This window comes from Sander vitreus, chromosome 10, assembly GCF_031162955.1.
Source record: "Sander vitreus isolate 19-12246 chromosome 10, sanVit1, whole genome shotgun sequence".
NCBI lineage: Eukaryota > Metazoa > Chordata > Actinopteri > Perciformes > Percidae > Sander > Sander vitreus.
The window spans coordinates 6,514,641-6,521,367 of NC_135864.1; the positions used below are offsets into that span (position 1 = coordinate 6,514,641).

At 39.2% G+C, this 6,727-nt stretch overlaps 1 long non-coding RNA gene across 1 annotated transcript; it reads left to right on the forward strand.

The window, feature by feature from the left end:
- The first annotated feature begins 5,944 nt into the window (after nucleotides 1-5,944).
- On the forward strand, nucleotides 5,945-6,301 carry LOC144524223 (uncharacterized). The gene is made up of 2 exons (XR_013502588.1): nucleotides 5,945-6,128; nucleotides 6,260-6,301. It is a non-coding gene; the product is annotated as an uncharacterized LOC144524223 (long non-coding RNA).
- The last annotated feature ends 426 nt before the right edge of the window (nucleotides 6,302-6,727 follow it).

The window sequence follows — 6,727 nt, forward strand, 5'->3', positions numbered from 1 at the left end:
CAGTATCGGGACTAGTGTTGGTTCAGATGCGAAAGGTACCCAACCCTAATGGTAGGGTTGCACGATATTGACAAAATGGGATATTGCGATATCGATTATGAATATTGCGATATAGATATTAATTATCAATATTTTTAAACATATGTAAAATTACAAAAGTGATAGGAAAACGCATCAAAATAGATTCATAACAAATAAAACCAGTTTGCTTACAACACAAGGTTTATTTCAACTGACTGTCATATTGGACTGGAAACAACATGAATAAATAAATAACGACCATGTCTATAGAAAAGGACATGTTTTACTGGTTTAGTTGTACGCAAGAGGGTAAGCAAACATCCACAAAGAGTACCTCCTATGGAGACTTTTTGATGCTAACAAGCCATCACATCCCGTTAGCATTCCATTGACTGCCATTCATTTTGACGTCACTTTGACAGCGAATAACTTTACATCTGAAGCGTTTAAAGACTCCATTTGTCCATTGTTTATTTCTAAAGAAACACAACAATGTATAAAAGGCTTCATTACCTTGTATCTCACATTATGGCTCCGTAGCAGACGTTTTTTATAAAAATAGGCTAACGATTATGTCATAACCACGTGACTTACTGTCGCAAAGTAGAGGAATTACCGTATAGTACAGGAGAAGCTCGCAGGCAGTTTCGACTTACATTAGATGTTTAAGTTGAATTACTAATGTTAACTAGCATTTTAGTTAGCAATAATTAGCCTGTGTCCATATTATCTCCTTACATATACCTACGCTCTCCGTCACTGCAATATTCGGAATGATTGAGATTTCTCTTGGCACAGCTACCAGAAGACTAAGACTAAGACCAACTTTCAGACAGGTTGCTCACGGCACATCTACGTCATCTCTCTCAGTTGGAGGCTGTGCAGTAACGCTCAGCCCTCACCGGAAAAGTGCTTCTAATAGACTTCACTGCTCTCCCATGGAAGTCTACGGCGTCGCTTTGTCCATTAATGTTACGGTCTATGGTTGTACAGTATAACATAAATAAATAAAGAGAACAGGACACAACTTTTCTTTCCCTTCTCTGATTCGTTCCATTTTTTTGTCTCTATCAATTTCTTCACTTACACTGTCACTGTCGAAATACGTGGTACGCTCCATAGGGTTTGTCATGTAATGGACCCGTGCACTGACGTGCACTAACATGTGCAAGTGGCACGGTAACTGGCCAATGAAACATGATCATTATAGCACTAACAATATTGAGTGGATATATCATGCACCTAGTGGATGGTATGATTTTCACTGTCTTTTTTAGTATTCTATGATAGTAAAGTGAGTATCTCAGGGCTTTGGACTGAAATCTAAAGCAATCACCTTGGACACCTTGACATTTTATATATTAAAACGGTGCATTGATTAACCAAGAAAATAATCTGCGAGTTAATCAATTAATTAGTTCATTGCAGTTCAGAGTTTGGCAGATTTCTGACTAAGATACATCTATTTAACTACCTTGCATATCAATAGGAAGGCACCGAATGTTCGGCAATCGAAATTATTCGGCCAAATAAGTAAAAAGGCAGAATACATTTTGCCTAACAATTACGTTTTTGATGACACGATCAAACAGCAACCAGTGTAAAGTGAGAGGTGCGCACGCTTTAATAATCCAGCTAACATGTCAGCAGTGTGGAAGCACTGTCACAACTGTCAAAAAAACGAGAATATTTAGAGATTCCGATTCTAGGTACTGCTTCATGCACAAGCACCGACAGCGAGAGACTGTTTAGCGCTGCACCTCATGTCATCAATGAGTAAGAGTGTTACACCTTTCTTGTTTCGGGTTCCCAGACCCAGGTCGGGAAGCAGCAGTATTAACAGATGAAGCCACCAGTGTCTTGAAAAGGTTGTTCTTATATTGTTCACTGTTAAATCACTTCACATTGTCTTTGCCATCTCTTTGTCCTCACTCGTACGCCAAGTTACTCTCACTCCCCGCTCCACACACTCAACGCACCTGACATTCTCGCTCTAAATTACGCTACTCTTGGAAGGATGAACCAACTTTCATGTGAAAAAGCACAGAAGTTACTTTTAATAAAGAAGAATCTACCACATTTTCTGAAGAAGGCGGCTTATGTCTAAGACCATTATTCATGTGTTGTAGGTTCATCCACTTTTTTGAACTCTTTAGATGCACTTTTTGTTGGAGGCCTACAGAGTACGTTACATTGTTTCAGCAGTCTAATCAAGAAGAGTGGCTCAAAGATGGCCAAATTTAAATATTTGTATTCATTTATTTCAAGTTATATTGTGCTTTGTATGTCTGCTGGAATGTTAAAAAAAAGGTTCAGTGTTAAAATATTTTTTGAATTGTAGTTTTGTAATAGATTTTTTTCTTTAAAAACAGACAAAATTGAGCGTCCAGCGTCCGTTCTGGCAGGCCAAGTAGTCAAGACGCCGCTAACCGCTATTGGCCAACAACACGGTAACATCAGCTGATCTGCATCAGTGCATCAGCTGGTCAACACCCCTCGCTGCTAAATGGCTACAATCAAACAGGGCGCCCTACTTAAAGCCGCTTTAGTTTGTTCCTAACTTCTTGCTGCTCGCATCTATGCAACCCACCACCTCCCCAGCTCCACCTTGTCGTGTATAACGTGACATGCGCTTCTATGTCATCTTTGCCGCTCTGTTCATATGGGGGAATAGTTTAGCTCTCCCAGTCTTAAACTGTGTGAGCGTCCCCTAATGCTACTGCTGTCCCCTGACGGCTTTTTCATGGTGCTCATGAAAAGGTCAGGGGACTTTAATTCACAAGTTATTCAATACAATTTCCTGTGTTGTCTGTGTTGTTCTTGACTTTAAATGGACCTGACAGAAATAGTTTAAAGCACATTTTGACTTTATGCAACGGTGAAAATATTAGCAAAATATTTGGAAAAAGGACGTGGAAAACTGCATTTGGTTATTTGGCCAAGTTTTTCATTATATTCGTCTTCGGCAAAAAAATTTCATTTTGGTGCATTCTTATACATCAACGACACAAAGACCAATACAAGTAATAACATGCAACGAAAATAATTAAGCAAGTATAAAATTCTGTTAATCTGTAGATTTCATAAATACAAAATAACTAATGGAAAGCGCAGGAGGAAGTTCCCAAATTTGGACAGCATGATTTGCATGCCCTGTTCTGTAGGTGGTGTGCGCTTGTGGCAAAGATGACTCAGTACTTTTTTAGAGTCCTTGAGGAAACACACATGTTGACGTCACAAAGGGCTTTGAGTGAATTGTGTTTAGATCAGCCCTTATCTCTGATATTCCACACTATCAAAATGTACCTCACAGAAGCATTAATATCATGTGGGAGACATCTTTTGAAGATGGAGAATTACAAAGACGTTTCTTAAACTATTGCAACAATAAGAAGACTTAAAAACAAAGTAACAACAATTAAATAGAAGCACAAAGGAAAATCTGCAATGGTAACACCATTTAAAATAGAATAGAGGTGCTGTATTGAGAACATTAAATAGCACAAGGAAAGTTATTTCAAACAAGCTGAATCTTTTGTGGTTCTAAACATCAAACAAACAAGCAGATCTCACTGAACATGAAGGCACGTAAAAACAGGAAATCTGCATGGGATCAAATTTGAGTTGAAACCCAGATATTAAATGTTGCAACTATGCAATGCATAACGAGTGACTTTGGGTTTGGTTGAGGACAATCTTGGATAAGAATAAAACGCATGTTAAATCTGACTTTTTAACCAGTCAGAAAAACAGACACTTGCATCTTAATAGCGAGGAGTGGGCAAGGACTTCACAGTTAGACATGGAAACGGCAGGGATGCCCCCACATAGCGACAGATTCCATGGATTAAAATTTCCCCACCCTCTTCACTCACGTCAAAATCCTGTCACATTCATTATTATAGTGACTCCTGAAGAAACCTCAAAACTGAAACCTAACCAGTGAAGCACTTAGCATTAGGTAATAACCGACGACATTGCCCCAATGTGCGAGGTTGTAGAGGTCACTGCATGGTTCCTTTGTCACCTGGGATTCTTGTGGGGAATCCCCACAAGATCGTAGGTGGAAGAGAAACCCTTCATTCATCATTGCCTATTGTGTGAAGTAACTCACACAATATGCATCTGTACTTAGAGCCAGTAATGCTTGTGTTTATTTGTACTTGCTTCTCCATTTCCAAGGGTTTTTCCTGGCTTAGAATGGGCCTTTGGGGGACACATATGAAGGACAGGTTGTGGGGGTCCTCCCCCAGGAAATTTTGAGTGTCAAAGACTTCATTTCCTGCATTCCGATACATTTTCAGGCACTAATTTATGGTGAAAACGTCTTAATTTACGTCAAGGAAAATACAAAATTCCGCAGGTAACAATTCAACATTTTAAATTAAATGGAATATAATGCAGTAAGGGAAGGGGGCTTACGCATCAGACTACAACTGACCACAAAGTCCGGTTCATTTGATTGGTATAAACAGGGCATAACCGTAGTTTCCCCCCCAATGAGCACATTTTGCTCCTTAGTTTAAAAAAAGTGACTGACATAAGGTAACTGCTATTACTGTTGTAGCTAATTTGTACAATAATAAAATAGTGTTACAAATACAAAACATGAAATGAAATTGTCAGGGATGTTGAATAGCCTATAGGCCTACGGTAGCGTAACAAGACTGGCCATACGGTTCGGCATGCGTGGGAACAGCGGATTAATTGCAAATGTAACCATCATAGTGTGAAATACAGTTTAACTGCTGGTGTTACTTTAACGGGGCTCAGCAGAGAGGTGGTGTGAGACAATGTTATTCCCCTGAATAAGGGAGCTTATTCTTATAATTTACAGGTTATGAAACCGTCTCAATTTAATACTGATAGACAGCAGCGCAGCCTGTGCGCAGACAGACCGCAGTCGGTGCGCCGACGGAAGGAGATCTCTGCGTCCGTCAGCAGCAGCTTCTCGCTGCGCCGCTGGTCCCCAGAGCAGCATGGTCACCGGGAGAGTCCGGTACAGTTTGACTCTGCAAACGGAGATACCATTAGCGCTATACAGCGTAGCGTTCTGATCTAGTCAAATCAGCGCCAGCTGCATGTCTATACAGTCATGGCTGTGGATGAGAGGGAGGCTGGCTGCTGAAAATTAGACGTTTTGGCGCTCGTGATATTCTTTTGGCGCTGGCTTAAAACCTCTTTGGGGGGGACGCCAAAACTTTCTCTATGCAGGAAAAACCCTGCATTACTTAAAAAAAAATCCTTAACGGGCATTACTAATATGATTACAATTTTAAACAGTTACTTATATGTATTTTAAGACAGCATTCTGAGTGATCCTTTCAGATATTCTTATTTGGAGTATAGTTCATTTAAATGCATTACCCAATCATTTTAATGCACACTGTATATGAATGATTTTTCGAAATGTAACAATGCCAAACTGTTTTAAATTAGCTGCGCCATCCGCTCAAGACAGAACCCAAATTCAAAAAGACAGTTAGATAATTTTGTGGTCTTGCAAGTTGTAACCACACATTTCTCTGAAGAAAGGAAGCCAAACCATCTTTCATTATGCTCACTTTGGTTTATCAGGGACAGTCACAGTAAACAGAAATAAAACAAAATTAAATCTCCTACAAATGCATCAAACCCATTTTATTTGCGATAGTATTTTTATATAACTGTCTTATCTGTCTAAATGTGGACAAACTTGTTCAGTAATCACCATCAGAAATGGCACTCTGTGCCCACCTGGTCTTTTCCAACTTTGGGTTTTCACCATGCACTTGATAAGGGAAAACTGCCAGATGATTAATAGGAAAAAGTAAGACAACCTCCAAAAGCAAACCCTTAACCAGCCTACTCATTTTTTTTCTGCTGTACCCTATAAATTAGCAAACTGCACTAGAGGACACCACAAGCCACTGATAAACAGAGCTATTGTACATCTTCTAAGCAACTACAATCAAGCTTTTCAAAAGTTCAGTATGGACCAGTCTTTCAGAATTGCTCTTTGGATGTTTTTTCTCATCGTCTGTCTTCAGGCAAATCCAATACCGGCCAAAACCAGCTCAATCAACTTGGATGACCTGGGCCTCGATCAATTTGGAAACATTACATGTGTAAGTTATGTCATGATAAATTGTTTTAAAGAAATCATTTTGAAAACCAACCAGGATCAGGTGTTCCAATGAAGAAAATGCTTCAACTGAAAGTGAATACTAAAACTGTTTTTTTCTCCAATTTGTTGTAGGAAAACAACGTGACTTTCACTTCCCCAACAAATGTGGATGAGGTAAGAGATCGCTGCAAGTGCTCATTCAGGATGTTGATGCTGCTTTTGCAGATTGCAGCAACCAAACCTGTCCTTAAGACTTCAAGAATAGCTCCACAACTGTGTTTACATTACCACACTTTTTCTTTTGAGAGACTGGCCTCTTGTGTTAGCAATCCTAGTGTCAACCACTAAGGGGTAGAGATTGTTTTCTTAAAATTGCTTAAAAATAGAATCCGTTTCTTAAACATTGTTTGCAAGTGATTAAGAAACGAAATTAATTCCCACTTACTTCATCTAGCACTGGTAAATGACAAGAGGCTTATGTTGACACGCATCTACCTGATAGTAAATCTAACCCTAACACCAACATCTGCAATCAGCTTCTCTCTTTAATGGTATAGTCAATCAAATCAGATTCAACTTTTCACTGACTTTCATAATTGT